Source organism: Pelecanus crispus, chromosome 1, assembly GCF_030463565.1.
Source record: "Pelecanus crispus isolate bPelCri1 chromosome 1, bPelCri1.pri, whole genome shotgun sequence".
Classification (NCBI taxonomy): Eukaryota; Metazoa; Chordata; class Aves; order Pelecaniformes; family Pelecanidae; genus Pelecanus; species Pelecanus crispus.
In genome coordinates, this window is record NC_134643.1 from 115,494,717 (window position 1) to 115,511,752 (window position 17,036).

A 17,036-nucleotide genomic window follows, 5' to 3' on the forward strand; every position below is an offset into this window, starting at 1 on the left:
CACCGCTTACATAGAGGGTAAATCCTGCTTTAAACATGCCCACAGATGGTGTACAGGTTTATGCATGTACCTGCATTCCTCTATACAGGTCATAGTTACGAGGAGTATATTCACAAATGATATCTATACTTTTTTGTTACTGTGAGATCCTCAGAGAAAATTTTCTCATGAGAGAAAAGTCTTCCTACTAAGCAAGGTGTTTGACAGAAGAAAATAAATTGTGGTATCTCTTCAAAATTATTACTTCAAATTTCTGTTTCATTTTTACAAACATCTAAAAAATGGGCCTTCTCTGTTGACAGATCAATGCCAAATTTTATCCACAGTGCTAAGGATAGAAAGCTCATCTAAGCACAATTTTCTGACATCTCTCATGTTAAGAGAGTTTAGTGATGGCAATAGATTAGTACTTGCTCTGCTTCCTTACATTTCTAGGAATGTTCTCCATGCGGCCATTTTGCTTTGCACTGCATTATGAAATTAAATGATAAAATGACATGGAGTTTCCCTCTGTTAAGCTTGAGATTTTCATTTTTTTATAAGTGGCACTGTTCCAGCACCTATAGAAGATTGCAGTGGCAACTTTTCAGAGCCTGAGGGATACATCTCATTTGATACTCATTTACACAAATGTATTCATGCCTTTCTATTAGACTCCCTAAGATTATGACATTTAGAAGACTAAAATACACTAGCAAATGTAACAGTTAAGTTTCTTCCCCCCCAATTTTTCTTTCTTTGTATCTCCCATGTTTCTCCTTTCAAACTATGGCGCTCTTCATTTCCACATCTAGAACGTGCAACTTTAAAGGTTTACAGGAAAGAAATTCTCTAGAAGTTTAGGGGTTTGGCCTTTGCACAATAACCTGATATTAACATATTAATTCATTATTTGGAGGACTTCAAATTAAACCAAAAATCCTTACCTTGGTTTTCAATACTTCAGAAAGATACATTTTATATTTTCCTGGGTCATTTCCGAGGAAGCTCCCTGTGAGTTACTAAACCTGCAGCTTTAGGACCCTTGATTTCCTAATCTGATGGAAGTTCTTACTGAAGTTTGTTTCATCCCAGAACTGTCAACCTTTCCTGCAACTCAGCAGTGCTGCTGAGAACAGAGAAATGCGAGGGATGCTCAGGAGGGGTATCCGCAAAGTCTAACTTTTGCCTAGAAAGGCCAGTCTTCTCACTTGCCCTCTACTGCCAGTGGAGTGAGAGTAAGAGTCTCCTCCAGGGATGATGCAGAGCTCCTAAGATTAGCATCCTCACTTAGCCCTTGGAGGACTCGCCTGTCTATATTGACTACCGAAGGAAACTTGGCAGGTTAGTGCCTTCTAAGTCTTTGTGAATCCCTCTTTGCCATACCTTGCCTCCATTTCTCAAGTGAAACATAATTACTGCTATCAAAAAAGGTGGGGGTTTTTTCATATTTCATCAGACGTTGTTGGAAATTATATTTCAGGTTAGTGTTTGAACATAAGAAACAGCTGAAGAAAATTTAATCATGAGGAGTCATCCAATTGCAAAAAGAGAAGGTTTCTCTAAATTACGAAGATATAGATCAATATTCTTGAGTGCAGTTAGATCAAGTGATGATGTTTCTAAAAAGGTGCATTTTGATTATTGTCATAATCAAATTCCCACAATAGTAGCAGATACACAGTACCCTTAAAAATCTGGATGGATCTGAAGATATATTTCTTCTAAGTTTAGTTTAAAGATGTCTTCCAGTGATTTTTCTTTTATAGCTATATTTTTTATATGAAATAATTATTAAGTTCTCCATTTAGCCATCTACACACTATAGCAACACAAATAACAATGTTTCAGCCTTCTTATCTGTCTGACAAGTAAGTATAGTCTTGAACCTTATTTCAGATGTCCTAAGAAAAGAGAGGGTTAAGTGTCCAGAGCTAGATCTTTGAGCCCCTTTCCAATGCTTCAGTTCCTGAAGACTGTAAGAACGGGCTGCCTAAAGGTTTTATGTCACCACTTTTTCATGCAAAAGAGGAAGGTGCTCTTTAACTACAAAGGCCACTGCAATTTCCAATTGCACCATAAACTCAGCCTGGCATAAGCATGTGACCTGCTGTATTTATTAAAAATGGCATGTCTCACTGTGAGAGGCTCATCTGAGATCTCAGGCAGCAAAGTAACTCCTAAGTCTTCCTTCAGCATGGGGTAACTTACTGTCCTAACTGCAGTCCTCTGGGTCCTCGGAATGCCTCTGCTCTTCAGTTTCAATAACACACATCTACATTTTCATACGGTCCCCGAGACTATGAATTATGCTGCCCTTTGCCATAAGCCTGAGGCATTTTCTAGCCTTGCATTCTGGCTTTTCCATAGTGCCTGAGGCTTTATAAAGAACTTGATAACTCTTTTTTTTTTTGCCAGAAGGGAATTCATATATAGTCTTTTTTGAATTATAATTCCCTAATGGAGAAGTGAACCCAGAGGCAGACAGGTAGGAGAGACAGATGAAAAAATCCACAGGTAAGACCAGAAGACAGCAAAGGGGTTGTCATACAGCTGGATGATGAAGTGACAGAAATGGTGCTCTTGGCACATTACATTTCTTGTTAAAAAAATGTTGCCTTTTAGGAACTTTTGAATGTGTTTTAGAACATTTGTAACCTTACAGAATAGTTACACTATCAGAAAAGCTATAATTTGTTGTTTACCACCTTCTCAAACTATCCATTATTCTAGTGGCATTATTCGGCAGACAGATCTTGACTGATCTGCTTTGTAGTGGATCAGTGAGCCAAAACCCTCTTTTTAAGCTGCCTTACCAGTGCCCAATGTCTTGATTCTTTGTGTTCTTATTAAAAATGACAGCAATACTTCTATACATTATTACTTTAAAGAAAATAATGGAAAATTAATATTGAATTTTTAATCTCTTGAGGAAAGTTTATGTTTTATTAAGTCTTTTGGCACTTATGGCTCTGGAAATCTATGAACAGGAATCAATTATGCTTTTGAAGAGCCAAACGGAAAGTTGTATTTGTTTTTATAACAGGAGTAAGGGTACTCAAACTGTGGATGTTGGAACAAAGTAAGTGTTCAAAAGGTTCTGCTTTATAGGAGGATCAGCACTTTTTAATGGTCTTATAAAAGCAGTTGACAGTATTCCTGTATTGTTTTTTAATTTTTCTAATTACAGAATAGGGGTATTTTAGGATGGCCTAGTGAGGTCAGAAAGAAATCAGTGAAGTCAGGCTATGTTTCTTAAGATATTTTCTTCATATTAGTAGGTCCATGTTTTGGTATCACTGTAAAGTAAAAGTAATATAAATGTAACGTTGACTAATAGAATAAGGTGCACAAAGTATGATGTGAAGCACAATTTACAAATGCTTATATAAAGGAGATGGCTCAGCAACAAAAAGTCAGGATTAAAAGTTGATTAAGAGGAGTTGTTTTTCTGACACAGGAATAATCTTTTTTTCCAAACCAAAGGAATTATAAATGCAGTTAATTACTAGACTGCTTGTTAGAATGCTTGTGTTAGCAATAGAAGATTGATCTTATATTTTGTAGATTTTTTTATTCAAATGTGCAACATTTCCTGTAATACAGTAAGCAGTTTTTGTGTGGAAGTTTAAAAGAGCGTACTAAGTTAAAGAACTGGTATTTAATTGGCTTATTTTTGTTACTGTTCCTCTCTAACAGTAACTAGAGAATAAATGAAAATTACAACTGCTTGAGTCTAAAAAGATCGTGAAACACTTGTTTTGAGTGGTCTGAAGGCTCACTTTCACCCATTAGGTTTTTAATCCATCTTTCCTCAGCAGTGGAATAGAGTTAATCATCAGTTAGTGTGATGGCATGATGCTGCCTTTTTATGGACTTTTTTATAGATGCAGGATTTGTACATGAAAAAATTGTCTGTTATTTTTATGGTATATGACTTTGACTTCCCGTAACTGGTTCTGATGTAACTGGCTCTAGCTTTATTCCTGTTACAGGAGACACTGACTTCTACTGACTGCCTTTGCGAATTCCCATCTAATTAAAATTATCAATCAGGCATGTCCTTCATGGTGCATTGAATTTGTAACTTCATCAGATGTGACCGTACCAGGGTAGCTATGGCACACTATTGCAGTTGGAGGTGTGGGAGGCATGTGAGCTAAGACCATTGATACAAGTGGTGTTTGTTTATGGGGACAGGAAAGAATATGTTGGAGACTTAGGCCCTCAGAAACCTATTTTAAAAGCTATAGGTGTAGACCAATCCTGCAGTTTTACAGAATGCTTCTTTAGGCTGAGGAGCAATGAGAGACAGAAGAGTTAAGAAATGGGAAATTATGTTGCTTGAAGGTTTAATTTAGATGACCTCTAAAGTGACAGGAAGATGATGACCGAAGAGAGGAAATAGCCAGCTGTCACCTGTAATCTATGAGGTTTCTCTCTGACTCTGTTCTTTAGCTGGTGCAAATCAGAGTAGCTCATTTGCAGCTGATAAAATTATAGCAATAGGATTTGGTTCTGGGCTTCTTTGCAAAATGGGTTTGATGGATTTCATTCACCAGGAAACTTTTCAAATTCAGAACCAAGATGAAGAGACAGCTGCAGAAGAACATCTGACTGATCAAACCACCCCTGGGATAGAGCACAGACCCATCCAGGGCCCTGCTCTGGATTATCAGTGTGGAGAAGCTTTCCAGTCGCAGGTGAGTGCCCTGGTCAGCCAAGCTGCTGAGTTGAGTTCTTTTTGTGTTTTGGGGCATTCTTTCCATGAAAGTGATTTAATTTTATTTCAATGCATAATATGAAAAAGAGAAAGAATATTTTGAAATGTTTCATAAAACACAGTTACCTTCTAATCAGCATTAGCATCAATAAAACCACTTCCTCTTATTTCTTTGCTGGATGCTGGATGTCGTGTCTTTGTAATCTTCTATGTTTCTTTTCACTTTGTACATCGTATTTGATTGTTCTGGCAATCTTTTTAATTCTATTTCTGTAACTCATTGTGTGTCTTTAGTAAGAGAATGTAAGAACAGATTGATTTGCTCTGATCCTTTTTGACATTGCACTATATATTTTTTTCAAGTCTGTAAAAGGACCGAGGAATTCCTTTATGCCTAAATTATTTATGTGAACACAAATAAAATATGGTGGCAGTATAATCTTTTATTAATAAGCCTTTTAGATACTGGCCCTGTTGCAGATGAATTCTGCTAGAGAGGAAATGTCTGTGACAGCCTAGGAATGGCAAGTACCAGAGATACTGTTCTGGGAGATGAAGCATTCAGCATGACTGATGTTTTCTAATGCCATGTATGAGTGAGGACAGGACCTTTGGAAACATCACCTACTAGAATTTTTTGTTTAAAGTGTTTTCAGATAAGGCTACTTGAAAAGCAAAGGGGCTTTTTGTAAATGGTAAAGAACTAAACCATACAACTCGGTCCTCTCTCTTATGTTCCTTAACATTTACCATTTTGAAATGCTACATATTTTTTCATTTGTCACCTTGAAAAGGAATAGGCAATGGTGTTTGCCTCATTCTCAGACATCCACATTGTAGCAGTGTAGATCATAGAATCACAGAGGTGCCCAGGTTGGAAGGGACCTCAAAAGATCCTCTGGTCCAGCCTTTCATGGGAAAGGGAGCCTAGAAGAGATTATCTAGCACCCTGTCCAGTCGCATCTTGAAAATCTCCAGCAATGGGACTCTACCACGTCCCTGAGGAGGTTGTTCCAGTGAGTGATTGTTCTTACTGTAAAAAAATTTATTTCTTATGTCAAGATAAAACCTCTCCCAGTGCAACTTGTACCTGTTGCTCCTTGTCTTTTCCATGTGGTGCCTTGTGAACAGAAAGCCTCCATCTTATTTGTAGTCATTTAAACATGATCTTTAAACATGATTCTTCTTTAGAATAAAAACAGATTGCTGTAGGTACAAATTATGCCAGTTAATCTCCTATTATATTGTCTCCTATTAAGATATTAACTAAAGGCTATGGTTCAGATTTGATAAAATTAGTTTCCAAAATGATCTTTTTTTTCCTAGTTACAAACAAATCATCAGTAATTTAATTAGATCTTGAAGTCAGTCTGAGCAAGAAATCTAGCAGCCTCTAATTTAAGAGAAAATTATTTCCTACTATTTTGTATATTTTTGGTTACTTGGCCCCGATCTGGTGACCATATACCCCACAATGTCATTTTTTCTTTCGAGGTCTTTTAGAGAGTAGAGCAAATCTGTTTGTATTTCAACCTCTCCTTTCCCGTGGATAATAAGTTCAGTTCAAAATATCTGATATTTCTTCAAATCTGAACACTGCAAACCCCAGTGCTAAAATGTTGCATATAAAGTAATTTGTGGTTAAACTTTGGATTCCACTCTCCCATATAAATGCAAATATAATGTTTTCCACTATAATAACTCTGCCTCGTGATTTTTTAATAGACGCATTGGAGACTAAAAAGTAGAGTAGAATCCATTTTGATAATATTGCATCTTTTCTCTGGGCTCCAATCTAAATATTTCCATCTGTCAGATTTCTTATTTAATATTCTGAATAATGGCAGTTGCAGGAAAAAAGGGAGCAGTCATTTTTATTTCACTTTCTTTTGCCAGGTTTTGGTGGTCTTACAGTTTCTTCTTGGATTGCAGAAATGTGGGTGTGAAGATTTATAGTCCTTTCCTCTGCCAAGCTCTCTCCTAGAAAACCAAGGTGTCATTTGCAAACGCTCATAACCAAACATATTTTCGAACATTAAAAAGAAAAATCCACCTTTCCCCAAACCCAGACTCAGATCTCTGCTAAAGTAGAAGGAAGTGTATAAAAACAAGCTTGGGAATATGAAAGTAAAAACTATAGAAGATTCTTTCTCTTTATGTAAAGGCATGAAGTGAGACACTTTCATGACAGAATCTGTTATCTTGACATCAGCCCCGAATGCTGCTACCGCCTCTGACATTGTCTAAGTGAATATGGAGCACCCAACACCTCCCAGGTTAGCCAGTAAACTGATAAATTCCTGTGGCATTTGCTGGGAGAGAGGAAAATCATAATCAAGCAGTTCTGGGAAATCAGAAGGTCAAAATATCACATGAAGAAGCAAGTTTTGATTTTTGAAACTGCACTTCCTAGGGAACCTTGCTAAAGTACCTGTTGGTGAGGATCCACCTTTATGAACTGTTTTATAGTTTTACGTGATTCAGCCATAAACAATTTTTCTGAGTTGAAGACTTGATGTTTAAGGTTATAGTTGAGTAGCTGACTTTGTTTTTTCACAAAGCCCTTACATCCAGAAAAGAATGAAATATTTCTTTTCTTTCATTGTTTAACTCTAATTTTAATATCCTAAAATATTTTCTATATTTTTTTATTATTTTGTCTCTCTGCTTTAAGTCAGATGTTCAAAGTGCCAAGGAAACACAATATCTAATGCACAATGGAATATCAAATGACCACAAATCAAAGCCTGTCTCCTCATCCAAGGTTTGCTTAGGAGTAAACGTTAGGAAAATACAGAGAAATCTCCCAGCATGTCCTATATGAGAGTCCAAAACCCGTGAGCTCTGTAATGAAAAGTAAATAAATGACTCTGTCCTTCACTGCCAAGCTGTTAATCCATAATGTGGAGTTGGCCTCTGCTGTTGTCAACAGTGATATATAAATCATATCAGACAAAACAAGAACCAGGCTGACCCTTTACACATTCCTTAAGCCCAATGCAAACATTTATAATGCCTAAAACCTTTTTCCTCCGTTTTCTTTCCCCCTTTTCACATCTCTCTTACTTGCTGGTTTCTACTGGGATGGGAAGAGTAGAAAAGTTTGTGGGAGCCTGTTTGAAATGTTCTACAAGGAATTTCAGCCCAATTTCCTAAGCCAAAAATGTTTCAATAACTCCACCCCACCCACTGTTTGGTCCTTCATAAAAGCATGGGTCCTGCTGCTCAGGACTTCTGGGAACAGGAATGTATGGAGAAAGCAGCTTTGCAAACAAGGGGTCACGTACCCAGCAATGACACAGAACAAAAGCTGTACTGGAGGGGGAAAGCTAAAGGGAGAGGTGGCCTTTCAGAAAGACCCGGACAGACCAAAATAAAAAGACTAAGAAAGGAAACACTGGCTGAAAGAGTTAAGGGGAAAGGAGACTGAGGGGGAAATACATTAAGGCTGAGCCTTTAGTAAGACCAGGGTACAACACTTTAAAGTCAAAGGAAAGAGTGCGGCTGGTTTAGATGTCATTGAAAGTGGTTCCTTAATATGTTGCCTAAGTTTCATTTAAGTCAACGAGTAAAATATCCAGTGACTTTCATATTAGTTGGACAGGGCCCTAAGTGAAAAAGGGCATGAAATTAACTGAATTTTGTCACTTGTAAAGCTCCTGCTGAGCTCATTTCAGGATCAAAGCCTACAACTATAATTGTGTTGCTCGTTAAAATAATGGAACAAATATTGAGAGAAAAATAACTAAATGCAGGGCAGTAGTGCCAAGAGCGATAAACAGCATGGGTTTATAAAGAACAGATCTTGCCTTACAAACCAGATTGCCTTTTGCTAATAGCAGAATTTGACCCTTTGTTATTCTATGTTTGTGAGGGATGACTTGCGCTGAAGGAACCACCAAAGGCTATTCCTGGTAGCATTTGCCTATGTGAATAACAGTCCAAAATGCTGAGCTATAATTAGCAGATGAAGGGAAAGTAGCAGATTAATACTATGCCCCATGATATTTTGCTGATCAAGGGTAAATTTCCAGATACGTTTTGTGATGTTGGAGCCAGGGTATCACTTGAAGATTTTCACTTTGGTATGTACGTAGTACTGTCACATGAATTAATATCCTGGTTGAAGTGCTATAACAAAAAAAGGCAAACAAAACGGCAAAGTGCATCTCTCTGCAAGGTGCTTCGAGTGCCACATCAACATGATTTTATTCAGTCAGAATTGCAAAATGACGAAAACCGCTTAAGGGAAATTCTCATCCTGGATTATAAGACTTTGGGAATGCAATAATTATGTTGTGAAAGTGAGAAACCTGAAAAGTTGTTAACAGGTATGTGGGGAAGTGGTATGTGAATGGGATTTAAGCATGCAAGAACCAAAATGGTTGGCCCGCATTTGCAAGGTGAAAGAGTGAGGGAAATACTGATGAAAATACTCGAGCCACATGAAAATACTTCATGTCACAAACCAGGCTGGTCAATAGACCACCTAACAATGTAAAGCTCCAGTACTCACTCACTCAGAGAAGCGTATAATGCTATAAAGATATGCATCTAATTGGAGGGAGAAGGATAATGTAATCAGATCCAGAGAGAAATGTATTCGGTTTTGTGCAGTAGATAAAGGGGAGATTATCTATAGTAATATAGCTGTATATATACACCTATCTACAAATGTTTGATGAAGGAATAATGTAATAATCCATCAGGCATATGGCATGAAATTGAGAGGGGAAATGTAAGACAATGTCTGGACTGTGAAATGCAGTAGTTCACTGGGTGGAACAAGTTGTCTTTGTGCATGACAGCTAACTTGGCCTGGCATAAAGGTAATGCATGTGACAATCCCTCTAAGGGTAGCAGAGATCCCATGGCAGCATCCAAAATCCAGTAATCCCTGACTCAGTCAGGAGGTCCTCATATTGCTTAGTCCTCCTTTATCCCTGTCTGGTGCAGCAAAAGGTTTAAGGATAGAGTTAGGCATGAAATATTCTGGTGTTAAGTGTTAGCTATTACTAGAAATTATTGGATTTTTTTTTCCTCTGAGATCTTTTTCAGGGGTTTTAAGGATTAATAAATCCTTATTTAGTCAGGCAGACCTGGTAGGGAATCAACAGAAATATTTGCATAATTTTTCCCATGTCAGTGCATTACGGCTCCAGAGTTTGTATTTTCTCCTTGCTTTTCAGCTGGTCTAAATTATCATTGTACTGTTGAAATAAATTGTATTTAAGCACCTACCACTTCCAGGTGTCCAGTATTTGCCAGTTTTTCTTGTTGCCAGTGCCAAGAAAGAAAAAGGGATCATTTGCTAGTCCCTTTGAGGGCATGGAGTGAGAATACGAAAAAGCCCTACGTACTGTCTTATATGAGGTCGAAAACTCAAGTATGGAGGAGAGGTCAATTATTTCCAGTGTGAAAAATAAGCTTCTGCATGGAGTTCTTTGATAAGGCAGAACACATACTGGACAGAAAGAGAGAGAGCGTGAGCCTCCATTCTCTCCATACAGCTATTGTGTTTGGCCTGCAATACTTGGAATCAAGAGGAAAGCCAGGCTGGAGTGGGAAAAAAATATCACCCACCCATATCCTTTTTAAAGTGATGCTTTGTAGTAAATTGCTTTCTGTTTAATTTGGCTTATGCCAGCAATGCTGCACTTGGTGAGGCAGCATGACTCCTATCATCTTCAGCGTGAGCAGGATCAGCCTATGCATTTCATTGTTGTCGTGGAGTAGCCGGAGTGCTAGTTCTTTATGGCTGGTCCTTATGCATGCATCTAATTAACCTCACAGCCAATGGAAACTTTACCTTGGTAAAGACTGTAGCTTTGCTTCTGAATAGCTTGCTTGGAACACTAAAATAAAAATAAAATTGGAATAATTTTGGCTGAATTTTGTTGCTGAATCTACAAAACAAGAAAGTAGCTGTTGCTGTTACTCTTACACTATCATAAACTGCAGCATTTTTATCATCTTAACCGCATGGAATTTCAGAAATATTATGAATCTGTAGGGTGTAAGATTGTATTTAACAAAAAAAAATTCTTTATGTATATAGTGTATGGTCTTGTGTTAAGATTTGGTGACTAGGATATAACCAAAGTGATTGTTCAATTGTATCTTAAATTAGATCATTCTGTAGTGCGATAAACAAGCTGCCTGGCAGTATGGGTTTTGGTTGATGAGGAAATAAGTGAATACAAAAAACCGCTTTAATCTTCAAGCACGTCTTTTTCCAGAGCCACAATGAAGGATTGGTGCTATATTCTAGACTAATCAGTCACACTGATTTTGTGGACAAATTTTAATGAACATACAAAAGAACCCAAGCTATTCTCAGCATCGAGCAACAAAAACTCATTGTGAATTTAACTATCTGGAAAAAAAATATGCTCATTTGTTTCTACATAATTTGCAACATAGCTTTGCAGCAACAAGGGTGTTTAATTGCTGGAAAGCTTTCTGGAATATTAAAAACTGCAATTCAATACCCAGCAGATATCAGAGCATTGTCATCTCAGCTCTTCCTCAGTGAAGAAAAATCTCCCCTCAGCAGCACATTTTTTTCTATCTTATGTTAGCCTTTCACACCTAACTGAATTTCATGTAGTGACTTTACAGAGCACAAAGTACTGGCCTCTGAAGGCAGTGGAAAAGCTCCCCAAAATTTCGGTGAAGTCTAAAGTAGACATGCAAAGAGTAAGTGTAAGAAAATCTTCTTTCCACGAGTTATATATACATCCCATATCCATCCTCCAACAAACACATAGTGCTGAAAAAACTTCAGGGAGTTTGAAAAGGCAAGGGATGGTGAGTTATAACACCGAGGAGTTACGGTTACCCGTCCCTAGGTGTTTCAGATCTGCTTTAGCCATGTTCTGCCTTTGCTGAGTGCATCAAGCCAGGCTTTGTGTGTTCCAGGAGGGGCATACAAGATAACTGGAATAGCAAATACATATTCATCTGTAAAAACAAACCAGATGTCTCTCTTCACTGGTGCTTACTGATGATCAGTGTACTTATGCAGGGCTACCAGGAGGACTCATCCTACAACCTACTCTGTTGTTGCCCTTGTGGGCTAAGCCAGAAGAAATGTTCCTTGGGAAGGATGAAGGTACATATATCTGGATATTTATACATATCCAAGGATCAAACTCAAGGTAGTGTAGGAAAACATCCCCTATTACTACCTTACCTCAGCCCTGTAAACAAAGCAGAAAGGTGTAAGAGCAATGGGACTGCCCTCGGGTCACCAGAGTTACAACATCATTCACATTACCCCGCTGCATTGCTGGATGGCTATACCCCTAATGATGAAGCCAAAAACTGTGACCACCACTTTTTGGGTCACAGCAAGTTGTCGCAAGCATAGACCAATCCTTGATGCCCATTTTCCAATATTGTTAGCTAACACTTTTCAAGCTCAGCAAGAAAGAGGTCACCTGTTCGATAGACAAAGGCCTATTTGTATTGATTTTCACTGAAAAAGAGATCCTGATGGGCTAGTTCATCTATGTGCAAAGAACTAGCACAAGTGTCAGCCTAAGTATGAATGAAGTCTTGTAGCAAGGAGTTTGTAATTCTTGCCCGAGCCATTAATTTCTAAGCCTAGTTTCAGCCCAAACCAGTTTGAAACAGCTGCAGCATGAACGCCTCAGAATCTCTTTTTATACTGGAAATCACAGAATCATAGAATCACAGAATGCTTTGGGTTGGAAGGGACCTTTAGAGGTCATCCAGCCCAACCCCCCTGCCGTGAGCAGGGACAGCTTTAACCAGATCAGGTTGCTCAGAGCCCCATCCAACCTGACCTTGAATGTTGCCAGGGGTGGGGCCTCCACCACCTCTCTGGGCAACCTGTGCCAGTGCCTCACCACCCTCATCGTAAAAAATTTCTTCCTTATATCCAGTCTAAATCTATTCTTCTTTAGTTTAAATCCATTATTCCTTGTCCTGTCACAACAGGCCTTGCTAAAAAGATTCTCCCCATCTTTCCGCTAGGCCCCCTTTAAGTACTGGAAGGCCACAACAAGGTCTCCTCGCAGCCTTCTCTTCTCCAGGCTGAACAATCCCAACTCTCTCAGCCTGGCCTCACAGGAGAGGTGCTCCAGCCCTCGGATCATTTTGGTGGCCCTCTTCTGGACCCCCTCCAGCAGGTCCATGTCCTTCTTGTGCTGAGGGCCCCAGAGCTGGACGCAGCACTGCAGGTGAGGTCTCACCAGAGCAGAGGGGCAGAATCACCTCCCTCGACCTGCTGGCCATGCTGCTTTGGATGCAGCCCAGGATACGGCTAGCTTTCTGGGCTGCAAGCGCACATTGCTGGCTCATGTCCAGCTTTTCATCTACCAGTACCCCCAAGTCCTTCTCTGCAGGGCTGCTCTCAATCCCTTCATCCCCCAGCCTGTATTGATATCAGGGGTTGCCCCATCCCAGGTGCAGGACCTTGCACTTGGCCTTGTTGAACCTCATGAGGTTCACACAGGCCCACCTCTCCAGCTTGTCCAGGTCCCTCTGGATGACATCTCATCCTCCTGGTGTGTCAACAGCACCACTCAGCTTGGTGTCATCTGCAAACTTGCTGAGGGTGCACTCGATCCCACTGTCTATGTCATTGATGAAGATTTTAAATAGCACAGGTCCCAGTACGGAACCCTGAGGGACTCCACTTGTCACCGGTCTCCATGTGGACATCGAGCCATTGACCGCGACCCTCTGGATGCGACCATCCAACCAATTCCTTATCCATCAAACAGTCCACCCATCAAATCCGTATCTCCCCAATTTAGAGAGAAGGATGTTGTGGGGGACTGTGTCGAACGCTTTACAGAAATCCAAGTAGATGACATCCATTGCTTTTCCCTTGTCCACTGATGCAGTCACTCCTTCATAGAAAGCCACTAGGTTGGTCAGGCAGGACTTGCCCTTGGTGAAGCCGTGCTGGCTGTCTCGAATCACCTCCCTGTCCTCCATGTGCTTGAGCATAGCTTCTAGGAGGATCTGCTCCATGATCTTCCTAGGCACAGAGGTGAGGCTGACAGGTCAATAGTTCCCAGGGTCCTCCTTTCTTCCCTTTTTAAAAATGGGTACAACATTCCCCTTCTTCCAGTCAGCAGGGACTTCACCTGACTGCCATGATTTTTCAAATATCATGGAGAGTGGCTTGGCAACTACATATCACCTTTACCTTAATCAAGTCATTCCTTATGGTACCAATGTAACACCTTAAACAGGTTTATCTGTGGTATTGGAGATATAATGCAACTTTTCTGTAAAATTTTGGTTTTGAGGCTGTGTTTCTGCAAAAGAAGGTAAGTGCCATTAAGAGCATCTTCTGTGACAATTCAAGGGAGATTCTTATAAGGAGGAAGACTATCACCAGGATCCTTAAGCTGAGAATCTGCTGTAGCTGAGCACTGCTAAATAGTAAGCAGATACTATGCAGATAAAGTGTCCTATCTGTTGAGTTTTCAGATCTTCAGCTCTAAGAAGAAAGAAAAAGACAGAGGAAAACATTCCTGATTATATTGACAGCCTGATCGGTGATTTAAAGTTTTATGTACCCAGTGTTGAGCCTTGAGAGTTACTGCTGGTGGTGTCTTTAGCATGTAACAGTTAGCGGTCCAGAGCAGCAATGGATCTGTGAGGTGACTGCCCATCACATGAGAATTGTGCCAGAATGTAGCCTGTAGCTGCTGAGGCTGTTCAAGGATAAGCTGGTAAAAACTAAAAATACCCAGAATCATTTACCATTTTTAAATTCTAAATTCTAATGATAATTTCTTGAAATTATCAAACAGTATTAAGCTCCACAATCAATTTAATACTAAAAGCTGTTGATTAACATTTTATTTTGAACTCTTTTGCTTTAATGTTTGTTTTATGTTTTTAAATTGTTATATACCTCCATTATAATACATTATAGTACTCATACGATTGTATTAGATTGTTCTTTGGCTTTTATTCTACTGTAAAAATTATATTTTCTTCTGTTGCTATCTTCTTGTTAACCTTGAATTATCTTTCTATGAAAAAATATTCAGAGAAATATCTGAGAATTTTTTTATGGTAGTAGGCAATGCTTATTTCAAAGTATGGCTGTCAAAGATTTTGGTGTGACAAAACACAAGAGGAATTTCAAATGCAAAACTAAAATAAATGTTTAACTGTTTCATGCTAGTAACAGTAGCAGCTTTAATGCCACAAAGCACCAGTCAGACAACAGAAGAATATTCAAATTTTTGCTACTCCATTGTACAATAAAATAAAATACAACATAAAGTCAAAATATGTTGTTACATCACAATGACATGATATAAAAGGAACAGTAGCGCAAAAGATGATACATGACATTATTTTAGACATTTTTCCTGATCTCATAACAGAAAAAGAAAAGATAGAAAACACATCTCTAAATGAAAATTACATCCTAAATAAAATTTTAAAATTTATTAAAGGAAAACTCTGCTAAATGCTTTGGCTTTGACAAAACTGTGGAAAACTCTTCCATTAGCAATTCTTGGACCAGTAGTTGCAATTGTAATGACTGTGCCCCGGAAAGGGCTCTGAATTCCTGTTTAATGCCTATTTGCTATTTCAACAAAGCTCCTTAAAACACCTTGGAGAGTAACCTCAAGATTCAAGGTCACCATTTTGGTTGGTTCCCATGACTGGGGGAGGCAGCGCAACTCCCTTCTTTCATCTGAAGGGAGATGTAACAGAAAGTCGCGGGCTTTCATTCTCAAGCAGGGGCAATTTCCTGCTCAGAGCAGAGGCAGAAGTAACTGGGAGAGGTTTCTTTCGCAAGGGTTTGGAGGTGTTCCAAAATACAAGGGGAGGAGGGAGAGCAGGTATAAAATACATGCTTTTGACAGGATAGGTTCTCACTAAAATAACATATCTAGTTCTTCAGCTGTAAATCTTAGAACTCTGAGGCTAAGAGAAATAACTCTCTGTATAGTGCTGAGTAATTCCTGCCTAATGCTTCCCTTCCAGTAGAGCCATCTCACGTAAACCCTTTTTCTGTGGCAAAGGTTGCTACTTTTCGCCTTCACCCAGAGGTTTCAAGATGGCAGAATCTAATCCTTACCCAATTAAATCTTGACTCGCAGTAATGGCTATTTTGATCAAATACTTTATCAATACACTCTTAATTCTGCACAGAAGTTTAAAATTTTGAAAACTGCTGACAAAGTGAACATTAAAATGATAATGCCCAAGGACCTTTTAAAGGTGTGAATTGTGTTTCTCCAACAGGTGTTCTGATGAGCCTTATCTTTCTCTCCTCCCATTTTCTTGAATTTGTGCACATCCTCGAGATACCCACTGTGCTGTCTGGCTAGTCAGAACGCTTCCTGAGTTGCATTAATAATATTTGTTTTGGCACTGAATAACCTTGAAAGGGTTATGAGAGGAGTACAAAAGCATTCAGAAGCTTTTATCAGGTGTAGTTACAGGTTTCATTTTAAAGTAAATACTTAATATAGTTTCTGTTTCAAAGAGTCTTATCGGGTGCTGGTTTTATTCAGTATGTAATAGTAAAATCTTGCAATGTCTAAACCTCTTTCAGATGTTCATAAATGGTCTTACAGAACCTTTTTGTGCTTTTTAAACAAATGTATCCATTCAAAAGATAAATGTACGAGATTTGGTGATATTCAGTGGAATGCTTCAGTCTGGCCTTTTTCCCAGCTATTTTTGCTCCATCTGCTTGAGCCTAGATTCTAATGTCCCCCACATGAATACACACCAAAAACCTTTAGAGAGGTACGCAGCTACATGTTTCACTATTACAAGAGGAGTTAGTCTGTTGAAAATCGGGACCAGGGATAGTAAGAAAGCAACAAGCATCATTTCAGGTACAGTACCTTCCTTTGGATTTCTCCTGCCTATTTTTATAGTAACATGAACACATTTTGCTTTTTTTTTTAATTTTCCCTTGTTTTTGGTTAAGAATCTCACCACACTTGGATGTATGTGAAATGATAAGGCAAATCCACAAGATAGGATTTTGGGAGTGAAATGAGGAGAGGAAAAAAGTTATTTAGCTTTCTTGTTGGCCTTGTGAAGAGTTATTAACGGTACCCAGAGCTTTGTCACATTCATAAGCTAATGCAAAAAAAGGGAACTGTGCTTTCTTTCTAATCTTTCTTTCTAATCTAATAATTTAATATATTAGCTGTACAGTAATTGCTACAGGTTTTGATATTTAAATATCTCATCCCTTTTCACATTAAATTTTAGGAAGAAGTCTGAAAGTGGACAGAAGTTTTGGATTTCAGCTTAAATGAAAGATTTACCCTAAAATAAAGATCCATCCACAACAACAAAAAAAAAA